Source organism: Pleurodeles waltl, chromosome 5, assembly GCF_031143425.1.
Source record: "Pleurodeles waltl isolate 20211129_DDA chromosome 5, aPleWal1.hap1.20221129, whole genome shotgun sequence".
NCBI classification, from domain to species: Eukaryota; Metazoa; Chordata; class Amphibia; order Caudata; family Salamandridae; genus Pleurodeles; species Pleurodeles waltl.
This window is the reverse complement of record NC_090444.1, coordinates 1761982669-1761995543: the sequence shown is the minus strand read 5'-3', so window position 1 is coordinate 1761995543 and position 12875 is coordinate 1761982669.

Below are 12875 nucleotides of genomic sequence, written 5' to 3'. Positions count from 1 at the left end.
GGTGCTACCTTCAGTTTTCATCAGGGGAAGGGATTCAGCGCCTGTGTAGGAAAATGCCTCTCATGTCATGGTTACCCCCTAACTTTTTGCCGTTTGTTGATGCTAGTTATGATTGAAAGTGTGCTGGGACCCTGTTACCAGGCCCCAGCACCAGTGTTCTTTCCTGGGCTGCAGCATGCATTATTCAACCCTGGGGACCCCTCACTCAGCACATGCACACTGCCTCACAGCTTGTATGTGCTGGTGGGAAGAAAATGACTAAGTCGACATGGCACGCCCCTCAGAGTGCCATGCCCACAACCCACTGCCTGTGGCATAGGTAAGTCACCCCTCCAGCAGGCCTTACAGCCCTAAGGCTGGGTGCACTATACCACGGGTGAGGGCATAGTTGCATGAGCACTATGCCCCTACAGTGTCTAAGCCAAATCTTAGACATTGTAAGTGCAGGGTACCCATAAGGAGTATATGGTCTGGGAGTCTGTCAAATACGAAGTCCACAGGTCCATAATGGCTACACTGAATTCTGGGAAGTTTGGTATCAAACTTCTCAGCACAATAAATCCACACTGATGCCAGTGTGGGATTTATTGAAAAATGCGCACAGAGGGCATCTTAGAGATGCCCCCTGTATACCAGTCCAACTACTAGTGTTAGGCTGCCCGGTTCCTGCCAGCCTGCCACATCCAGATGGGTTTCTGGCCACATGGGGTGAGTGCCTTTGTCACGCTGTGGCTAGGAACAAAGCCTGTACTGGGTGGAGGTGCTTCACACCTCACTCTGCAGGAACTGTAACACCTGGCGGTGAGCCTCAAAGGCTCAAGCCTGGTGTTACAGCGCCCCAGGGCACTCCAGCTAGTGGAGATGCCCGCCCCTCCAGACACGGCCCCCACTTTTGGCGGCAAGTCCGGAGGAGATAATGAGAAAAACAAGGAGGAGTCAACCTCCAGTCAGAACAGCCCCTAAGGTGTCCTGAGCTGAGGTGACCCCTGCCTTAAGAAATCCTCCATCTTGTTTTGGAGGATTGCCCCAAAAGGATTAGGGATGTGCCGCCCCTCCCCACAGGCAGGAGGCACAAAGAGGGTGTAGCCACCCTCCAGGACAGTAGCCATTTGCTACTGCCCCCCAGACCTAAACACACCCCTAAATTGAGTGTTTAGGGGCGACCCTGAACCCAGGAAATCAGATTCCTGCAACCTGAAGAAAGAAGAAGGACTGCTGACCTGAAAGCCCTGCAGAGACGACGGAGACGACAGCTGACTTGGCCCCAGTCCTACCGGCCTGTCTCCAGACTCAGAGAACATGCACAGCAACACATCCAGCCGGACCAGTGACCTATGAGGACTCAGAGGACTGACCAGCACCTAAAAGACCAAGAAACTCCAGAGGGCAGCGGCTCTGTCAAAAACTGCAACAAAGAAACCATCTTTAAAGAAGGCTCCAGCCTCACTCCGGAAGCATGAGTATTCACACTCTGCACCCGGCGCCCCCGGCTCGTGCCCAGAAGAACTAACACCGCAGAGAGGACCCCCAAGTGACTCCAACGACATGGACACCCTGAGTCAACCTCCCTGCACCCCCACAGCGACGCCTGCAGAGAGGATCCAGAGGCTCCGCCTGACCGCGACTGCTCTGTAACAAAGGAACCCGACGCCTGGAAGAAGCACTGCACCCCCAGGACCGAGAGGAAAAAGCTACCGGTGCAGGAGTGAACAGCAGGCGCCCTCATTCGAGCCCAGTCGGTGGCTGGCCCAAGAAGCCACCCTGTGCCCTGCCTACATCACCAGAGTGACCCCGGGTCGATTTCAACACAAAACCCAACGCCTTGTTCACACACTGCACCCGGCCGCCCCTGTTCTGCTGAGGGTGTGTTTTGTGTGCCTGTTTGGAACCCCCCCAGTGCTCTACAAAACCCCCTGGTCAGCTCCCCGAGGACGCAGGTACTTACATACTAGCAGACTGGAACCAGAGCACCCCTGTTCTCCATAGGCGCCTACGTTATTTGGGCCCTACTTTGACTTCTGCACCTGACCAGCCCCGTGTTGCTGGTGCTGCGTGTTTTGGGTTGACTTGAACCCCAAGTGCTTTACTTACCTGAAAAACTAACCAATACTTACCTCCCCCAGGAACTGTTGATTTTTGCAGTGTCCGCTTTTAAAATAGCTTATTGCCATTTTTGCCAAAACTGTGTACATTACTGTTTTAATTCAAAGTTTCATACTTACCTGTGTGAAGTACCTTACAATTTATGTACTTACCTGAATTCTGAATCTTGTGGTTCTAAAATAAATTAAGAAAATAATATTTTTCTATATAAAAACCGACTGGCCTGGAGTTACGTCTCTGAGTGTGTGTTCTCATTTATTGCCTGTGTGTGTACAACAAATGCTCAACACTACCCTCTGATAAGCCTACTGCTCGACCACACTACCACAAAATAGAGCATTAGTAGTATCTACTTTTGCCACTATCAACCTCTAAGGGGAGCCCTTGGACTCTGTGCACACTATCTCTCATTTTGAGATAGTATATACAGAGCCAACTTCCTACAGCCTGCTTATTCTCATAGGTGATTAGCCACACTATACAAATCCAGATTGATTGATTGATTACCATCTGCCTTTTGCAGGAATGAATCTCTGAATTTTTTAATGTATCCAGGAGACTAATTTGTCAGTACCTGAAACAGATAAGTTTGCTGGTGGTTTACAATTTCCAATTCATTCCCCACCCCTGGACATAGATTTATAGACTTGAAACTCTTTTGGCAGACTAACTTCTTTCTGCTACTGAAAGTCCACCTTTTACGTATGGTAAGAGTGGTTTTACACTCCGAAAAGGCTATTTGCTTCTTTAAACATTATTTTAAGGGTTCTAATAAAGAATTTGCAGAAAGGCCTATCCATTAGAAAATGGATATCCGTTAGAAAACAAAGTTACAGAGAGATATACCGTGGCCATATGAAAAGACCGACCACCCAGGCCTCTCCAGGTAATGAATGAAAAAACGGCTTGAGATTTCCTCTGCCACCATGAAATATCTTTGCTGAATTTTCCTGTAGCTGTTATAGGCCGTCATTGGGGAACAGGAAACGAGGATTTTTTTAAAAAAAATCTGTGTTTCTTTTTTATTTTCCCCATTTATTTGCATTGAAGTAGAGACTATTTTAGGTGAAAAAAAGGTTTTAATGATGTATCCTCCCTCCTGAATCGGGAGTGTTGGCATGCAAGGGAGGAATATTACTTAATGATATTAAACACTGTTCACTGAAGGGCAGAGTATTAGGGTTGCCACCTTTTCCAGAACAAAACTACCAGACATTTGTTTAACTTACATAGAACTTTATAAAAATATCCTGTATTAACTTTTAAGATGGCCTTTCTGTCTTTGTATAATTTAATTATTAGTCAAGGGTCATTAAGGCAACTGTAGAACACATTTTAAAGTTCTCTCTGTTTAAGTGATGTACTGATAAGGTGTAAAAAAAACACTGGCTGTAAGTTACTGTACACATTTTTGTACCAGCTGGAACGTTATGCCAGTAAAAAAACAGCAGGGGACAAGGGGGCAACCTCAAATTTTGCAATCTAATTTGCGACAAAAGGCCAACATACAGAAAAACTGGGGAAGGTCTGCAAGGCAGAGGCGCTTGGGGAAACCTGTTGGCCAGTCAACATTCCTTCTAAAATGTATACAGAAGGAGAGCAAAAGGGTAAGTCATACCTTGTGCACTCGAGTGTCTAGGGTTGTTGTTCTCCATTGAGACACCTCTGGGAGTGGCAGACTGTTGTAGGGAGACCACGTATCTAATATACTGCCCCTTATTTTGAGCAAATGCCCATTGTCGGAGATTGTGACCTGAACAACCACATTTGTCCGTAATTTTATTACTTTCAATTCCGACATCCTTCATTGCGTCCTTGGTCAAATTAATAAATCTAGCCATAGCTGCCAAGTTTCCAGATTGCTCATGTGTGACATTGCCATGGGTTTAATGTACTTTTGAGTGCCATTCTAGTGCCAAATGTGTGGCACAAAGCGTATACAGTAAACTGAGTTATATGGGTATCAGCATGAATTTGTTTCAGTCAAGGTCTGCAAGGGCAGTGGAGAAGTGGCAATTGTAGATAAGTAGTCCCTCAATGGCTGCCAGATATCTTTAGGCCTGCATGTAGCGGGCTGAAGCGAGATGTATAGCTCGCTGGTGGTGTAGCAGTACATGAGACTGTCCAGCCAAGAGGCTGCACTGGGCGCAATCCTAGATCCCCAACGAAGCGATACTTCCCGCCTTGCCAATAGCAGCGATATTGCCGTGAGGCGCCAAATAGACTTTGGCAAATCGCCATTAAACCAAGCAAGGCAATAAGTGGGTCAGGGCTGAGAGGCCACCCCACAATGACTGATAAGCGATCACGCACCTCACACCAATAGCGACTAATGTTAGGACAGGTCCAGGACATGTGTAGAAAGTCTGCAGGCGGTGCCTGGCATTTGGGGTAGGCTAATGAGCAGGCTGGGTTGATACGGGCCATAGCACTGGGGGTAACGTAGGCTCTTCTGAGGAATTTAAAGTGGATAAGCTTGTGCCGCTTACTGAGTGAGATGAATCAACTTTGCGCGCAGCATGCTTCCCAGACTCTTCGGGCAGGGGGCATCCCAAAGCCCTTTACCAGGATTCCCTGATCCCAGAATCTAGCTCCAGAAGGGCCTTCATACACATTGTATATAGCTTGGAGACCAATCTAGCCCCCGAGTCCGCAGAGGCCACGAGTGAAAGTGGAGGAAACTCGGCTGGCACCAGCGGGTATGTGGAATAGCATGCACTCAAAGTACTTTGTAGTCGGCATAGTATGAAATGCTGCAATTGTGTGGCATCAGAGAAGCAGAAGTCCTTGGTGCGGGAAAATATGCGATCATCCGGAAAAACATATCCGAAGGCATGAAGTTGGAAGGTCTGCAGCGTGCGTTGTACGCTCTTAAATACATCTTGTTTGATGGGTACATAGGGGTTATTGATTAGTTGCAAGGTGGGGGAGTATAGTGAATCATAGTGAGGTAGACGGGCAAGTTTACGCCAGGCCCAGCTGGTTGTGGCCAGACTCTTGAAATCTCAACAATAGATTGGAACACCAGCGGGCAGCAGGACACTCATCGGCACAGGGGCCGCCAGATCGCGCTGAGGGATGGAATATGTAAGGCGGGCATCAGGGTGGAATCAATGGTATATATCTTGACATTGTGCCACCAAATAATACAGTTGGAGGTGTGGAACCAGGAGGCCACCACGCTCATAAGGAAGCGTGAGGACCTCCCAGAGAATGCGTGGTTGTCTATTCACCCACACCAATTGAGTAACCAGGCCACGGAGTGCTGCAAAAAACGAGTTGTGTAGCGTAATCGGGTTGTTCATGAAAAGATACAAAAATTGCAGAAGAACCACCATTTTAATAGGGCTATCCGACCTGCCATGGAAAGCGGCAGCTTCACCCACCTGTCCACCTGAGCTGTGAGCCTCTCCACTGTGGGCCCATAGTTTAACCGTATCACCTGCTCCTTGTCTCTATGGATGTGGATGCCTAAGTATTTTGCTGAGTCATGACACCAGCGCAATGGGAACTCTGTCACCGGTGGACGAGTGACTTCAGTTAGTGGGAAGAGCTCCAACTTGTTCCAATTTATATGTAAGCCAGGAAATTCACCAAAACGATTTACCTCATCCAATATTGGAGCGAGAGTGATATCTGAGTGGCAAATGAAAAGTAATATGTAATCGGCGTACAGTGACACCAGGAGAGGTCCAATAGTAAACTGCAGCCCCCTGTGTATGTGCCCCCACCTCAAATGCCACTCCAAAGGATCCATCGCCAGTATGAAAAGCATTAGGGACAGTGGACACCCCTGCTGTGTTCCATGCGCCATAGGGAAAAAAGGGGACAATGATATTGAGTCGTATAGCTGCTGAGGGTTGTGAATATAGCAGATTTATCAACTTGGTATAACCATGAGAGAACCCCAGCTTCCCGAGTACAGCGTACCGGAAGGGCCTTTCAAGGGAGTCAAAAGCCTCTGTGGCATCCAGTAGAGCAGTCGCCGCCGGCACCTGTGGAGATATTCTATTTAGCACCGAGATTACAGTGCAAAGATTGATGCTGGTGGAGCGGTGTGGCACAGATCCAGTCTGAGCGGGAGAGATGATCTCATTCAGTAAGAGGGAGAGGCGGGTGACCACCATCTTGGTCAGTATTTTATTGTGAAAAAGAGAAAGGGTGTTGGTATGATCCACAGTGTGAGGGGTCTTAACCGGGTTTAGGTAAGAGTGTAATTACTGCTTCTCGTGTGGTTGCAGGGAGAACCCCAGATTCTATTGCTTCAGCGTAGACTGAAAAGAGATGCGCACTAGGTATGTCCTTGTACTTCTTATGGAGCACCCCTGTAAGCCCATCTAGCCCCGGAGCTTGCATTCCAGCAAGCGAGTCAATGGCCTGTATCACCTCCTCAACAGGAAAGGGTTCACTGAAAAATTGTTGCTGTGCCATAGTTATCCAGACCATAGCCATTTCATTGAGGCATGCCTGCAATGCCGGACCTGACGATGTCAGCTGCGCTGTATACACCCTGGAGTAGTATGTGTAAAGTTCTGCCTGAACCTCTGAGGTATCAACTGCCATCTGGTCTTTTAATTTCTAGAATGTGGGACGCAGAATAAGATGGTCCGATCAGCCTGGCCACAGCCTCCTGGGCCTATCCCCTTCACCCTATCTATGGGCCTTGCCGTATCTGCCCGTGTACTGCATTGCCCTATTCGCCAGGGAGTCACACTCAGCAAGCAAGAGTTTATGAAGGTGTAATAGAGGGGCTATCTCAGTGTGCTCCATCTCATGGTCAGCATCAGAGAGCTGCGCCTCCACCGCTGCCAGCTCTCGGCATATTTTTCTAAGGATACCGATGTGTGTAGAGATGCAATTGCCTCTGGCATATTCCTTAAAGACGTCCCATAGCTTCACCCAAATGTTCACAGAGCCCTCATTTAACTCGAAAAAGTCAACTATTGCCTTCCTTAAAGCTGCGCCAAATGGAATGTCTAATAATGCCTATCTGGAAACATCCAGAATTTCCTGGTGCATGGTGTTTGGGGATATTAACTGTCATAAGTACAGATGAGTGGTCAGACTGTGTGCGGGGCAGGTGTTCAATCGCTGTGACCCAGTGTGCAATAGTTCAATCAGCCAGTAGTCAATATGCGACCAGGTGCCGTGAGGTGCTGAATGAAAACCATAAGCCAGGCCTCCACTGTCGAGCATGCGCCACGGATCATGAAGTGTCAGAGTGCTGCAAAGAACTCCAAGCGCCCGCAAAGAGCGAGATTTAGAACTCGGAGCATGAGAAGGAGGTGTCAAGTGCGGGGTGCTTTGCTAAATTAAAATCCCCATCCATCAGGACATGCTCTATGTCAAAGCGCTCTGTGTGTGTGAAGATCTTGAAAAGGTCTGGGGGTCTGTGTTGGGTGCACAGACGTTTACTAGTAGAAGCTTATGATTATCCAATAGTCCCATTACCATCACTTATCTAGCATCACTATCTGACCATGTTGATAGTGGCTTAATCAGTACAGTTTTATGCACCAATATGCACACACCCCAGGAGTTATTGCTGTAGCTAGCAAAATAGCGATGTGGGCCCCATGCGGACAAAAATGAGGGTGCAGCGCCTTTGGGGCGATGATGCTTCTGTAAAAAAAGAGATCTGCACCACATGCCTGCGAAGGTATTGCAGCACCAATTTGCCCTTGCGGGGGTTGTTGAGGCCACGTATGTTCCAGGACATGAGTTGGAGTTCTAATACGTTGCTCACAGCTGAGGCGTCAGCCCTCGTGTGTTTGGTATGCACGACCATGTACATGGCGGTTAGGAGTATCGTTTCACTGCACTGCCAAACAAGACAACATATCAACATCCATACCATAAATGTAGAGTAACCCTACCCCCTCCCACATCCTGCCTAGAAGTGCCAAGAGAATCCCATATAACTCAAACCGATAACATTTACAACACAAAACAAAAATTGTGTTATAAAACCATGGGAGCATGACAACGCATCTACAGATAGTTCCATTTCAGTAGCAGGTATGTCAAAGTGGAACAGGAGTACGCAGTCTTTTTATGTAATACGTTTGAAAGGTTACAGAGCGGAAGCGTTATGTAGCCCGAAAGTAACCGCTGGGGGAGTTATTGTTAAAGCAATAAAGTAGGGATCTCGGAACAGCCAGAACGTTTTAGGCAAGGGGGAACAGTTCCATGCTTGAGGAAGTCCCGGCGTCCGGGCCGTCGCAGTCACAGTGAGACTTAAGAGGTGATCCACTGAGGCCCAGGACCTGCTTGCAAAAGGTTGTGGCATCCTTCGGGTTGTCAAAATAGCGCTGTTTACCACTCACCTCAATTCTCAGCCTGCCTGGGTAAAGCATGCCGTATCGCACACCTGCAGAGCAGAGCGCAGCCTTTAACTCTGAAAATGTCCATCTCGCTTCCTGTACCATGGGTGTAAAGTGAGGAAAGAGGGAACCACTGCTCCTTGACACTGCAGGGGGCCCCTCTCTCTAGCCAATCAGAGGGCAGTGTCACGGTCCCTATAATTCAGGAGTCTTGTGATGATTAGGCAGGCTGAAGCTCCTGGAGGGGTATGAGGGCCTAAGGTCCGGTGTGTCCTTTCCACCACAAACATAGATGTGAAACTTTGTCACCCCAGCAGCTCTGTCGATAGATTCTCAACAAACAAATGCAGTCAGCCAGTGTTGGAAGGCTACCGATACCAGCTATGTGCAAGTTGTTGCAGCGCCCTTGTGCCTCTAAATCCTTGTTTTCGAGAGTCACAGTTTTCAGCCTCTCCGCCATTTTTTCAGTGCACTTATTAAATGCCACTGTGTCGTCTTCAACGGCAGATATGCAACCTTCCGCACCCTCCAGGCGCGATTGCTGTTTGTCCAATCTATTTCCCATGTTATCCAACCTGGAGGTGAGCGAGTTGAACCTGTTGTCAACGGCGTGGAACCCAGCCCGTAGCACCAGCAAAATATCCCCTGCTCCAATCACATGGTCCTTCACCAAGTCATCCTGGACTGCACCAGTATCTCCAGCCAGGGCGGAAGCCATGTCTACTTGCCTTCCCTTTTTGAAGGGGAGGTTGCGCTGTTTGGGGTCTCCCCGATCTATGCCTCACAGGGCAACACCACCGCAATTTAGTCAGTCCGCCGGGGCCTCGAGCATCAGCAGATCAAGCACTCCATCACCCAAGGCTGGGCGGCTGGGACAAGAACTATTACCTGGGCTCTCCAACCCGCTCTGTCTGGGTCCACTGTAGTAACAATATGTGACTGGTGCATGTTATGGTCACAATAAACCAGGCCCAAGTCTACAATATCCAGCCCGGAATTACTGCGCCGGAACATGGCCTTAGCCAGATCCGGCCCACAGCAGTTGCACATTCACCCCAGGGGGTTCAACAGCACGGTGTGGTGAGTTGTCTATCCCTTCCACCGCTGCCATATGCCCCCTGTAGCAGCAGCATGTCCGGGGCACATAAGAGCAGGGCCCGCCACTGGTCCGGCATCACGAATGTTGTGGCATCACACACTGCCACAGTACCAGGCTGCACCGCTAGGTAGGTATTACTGTGTGGGCCCAGCGGTGCCCACCTTCGCCCGTGGTCCCTCTCTGGTCTTTGGGGGGGAGGGGTCAGCCCTCGACGACTGCTACAGACGGTAGGGTGACCACCCGTCCGTAATTTTCACGGACTGCCCGTAATTTCGCCCTGCTGTCCGTTGTCCGTGATGAAAGCCTTAACGGACGGCATTTGTCCGTAATTTTAGCCTTTCACCAAAAGGACAACGAAGGCGGGTCAAAATTATGAGTAGATTAGTTTAACCAGCTGGATTGAAAGGCAGGGAGTCTCCTGTGCTCGGAAGGAGGGGCAGACACATAAGAAAAGGCCTTCTTGCCAGGGTGTCTCCCCTAAAGAAATGCAAATGTGCAAACTGGTAAATCTGCAAATGTAAAGGGGCTTGAAAACCTGCATTGACTTTAAAAAAAGGAGTCACTTAAAGCTTTCTGATGGCAAAGATAATTTATTTTAGAGATGTACCTTAAGGGTGTTCCAAGGTGAGCTGTGGAGTGTGTGGTTTTAATGGAGTGTTATTAAAAAAAAGTTAGTACTAGGTATAAACGGTATATTATTCAAATCTGTATTTGAGAAGCACTTTTTAATATTTAACTGAAATGTATTTGCGCATTTTGTAGCAGCCTATATTATGATGTAATTGTATTTATATAGCGCTTACTATCCCTGACGAAGCATCGAATGCATGTCTAAAATAAGGACTCACACATTCACAGTTCTTTCAAGGGCCTCGATACCTCATAGTACTAACAAACATTGGCAAAGCCAATAGGTCTCATCTGCGCAAGAGTTATTGGCTTTGCCAATGTGTTTTAGCCATGTTATCCACCAGAGTGGCTGATGTTCATAGCTAAAAGTTAGTGGCATAGTGGTGTGGAGTGAGTGGAGTAGAAGCGGCAGAGGAGTAGTGGCGTAGAGCCCAGTGGTGTAGGGTACAGTGCAGTTTTTTAGAGTGCATTGGTGTAGAGTGCAGTGGTTTAGAGTGCAGTGGTATGGAGTGGTGTGGTACAGAGTGGAGTGGCATAGAGTGTAGTGGAGTAGAGTGGCATACAATAGAGTGGCAGAGAGTGCAGTAACGCAGAGTGGTGCAGTGTCAGAGTGCAGAGTAAACTCGTGAGATAAATGTAGAGCCCCAGACATACACTCTAGTGCTGTGAGACTACAGACAAGTTGTGGCTACCTCACATCCTGACATTAGGTGTGAGACTGTCGCCCACACCGTCTGCCCTGCCTCTTAAAAAAAAAATTAGGTTGAAAATCCATGGGTCATTGGGGTAAGCCAGATGTTTTTGTTCAATGTGTTTAAACTTACATAAGGTTAATTACATTAATGTTTCCCGAACTGTTTGCCAGGGGTTTTAAAATGTTTAGAAACATTATCGAAAATGTGCTGTTACTTTCTCCTCAAGAAAGATTGGGTAGATTTGGGTATGGGTGATGGCCTTGCTGCAGTACTGAAGGGCATTAATTTACTACTGAACAAGGATTTAATGTGATACCTGAATGTAGCATACCAGGAGGCAATCACAAAAAGACCACAGTGAATAAATAGTGCTATGTTAAAAAGTAAATAAATGCACTGACAACATAGTGAGGCATGCCCTCTCTTGCGTGTGTCTGTAAAACTGACCTTTGTTCTTGAATTTGTGTCCTGAATTTTGACCCTTTGTCCTGAATTTTTGTCCTGAATTTTGACCCTTTGTCCTGAATTTTTTACAGTCCTGTCCAGAATTTGCATCAATGCCAGGTGGTCACCCTAACAGAGGGCAGCACGCCACATGCGGCCCCGCGCCCCAGGCTCACCCGAAGCGACAGTGCGGCTGCCGTTGCCCACCCAGCTCACCCCCACCCACTGTTCCTCACCGCTCCTCGTGGACTTTGGTGCGCGATGACCGCCGATCTTCGTGGTTTATTGGGAACCACTGCTGGAGCTTCACCACCGCATGGCCATCTTGGTCGGCGGCGTAGCCAAGCCCCCCTGATCTCCATTGTTAATCTCTTCTTAGGAAGTCAGGCCTAATGGTATTTTTGTTCTTGCTCCAGGCAGTAAGACTGTCCTCGGACTGTTTTAGGATGCACAGCAGCAGTAGCACTCAATGACCTTGACTCTGGATTTCTACTGCTTCAGCTCTTTTTTTGTTGCACTCACTACAAGTGCTCAGAGGCAAGGCTGCTAGTGATTTTTAATATCACAGTGGCCGGGACCACGGGGATGGATGCAGGCAGATACGTGAGCAGATGACGAATTCATTCTTTCCTCATTCCTGGCTGATCTTGGGGCTTTGCAGGCCCTCTATGATTCCCGTCAGAGTGTGAGGAAAGCAATATCCTGCCAGCGCAACCCTTTCCATAGTAGAGAGCACTGCGAGGGGTCGTGCAGGACCAGGTGCTAGAGAGACTTGTCTGTAGAGCTGAGTGGTGGCGGGCTTAGCATGTAAAAAACGAAGCTGATGCCTGCATGTGTCTGCACCGGTCATTAGTAGGCAGTGTCTTTGATAGAAATACAACAGGTAAGAGGCCACCCAGGATTATCCACAAGGTACTGTTGGGTATTGCTGCTCAGGTACATTATGAACAACTAAAAAAATCATAATGTTTATTACCAAATCTACATGCAATTTTTACATTAAGCCACTCTCGAAAAAAATTGGGTCTTTGTATTACAAAGTCTACTGTTGGTGGGAGGTGAGGGGACCCCTCTGTACTTTGCAAAGCTAGTGTGATATGGCTGTCAAAGTCTGTTTATCAAACTAAAGCAGCCAGTCTCCAGAAATCACACAAGATGCTTGCGCTCCTCCTCCCAGGTACAGGCCCTCATTCTACTGGCTCTAACTTAGGGCCCTGGGGGATTCTCGAGGGAAACCTCTATTTTTCCCTGTCCGCGCTGGCTAGTTGTGCTTGTAAAGTGCTTGGTGATGTTCAGTGGTTATTCCCAGGCGCTGGCGCATGGTGCATACTAGTTGGTGTATAATTATGTAATGAATATAAGTAAAAACCAATGTGCCCAATGTGAGAATAGAGCTGAGCACGCAGCTAAGGAGCACAGCATGCTCGCTGCTTATATACATTCCACCCTGCCTCGTACTAGAATGCACCTCGGGATGGTCCCTGAACAATATGGCCCATATTTTTAAAAAAACTGGAGCCCCCCTACTTGCACCTATTGACACGATGGTTGAGCCATATTTAGAATACGGCGCATCATGGC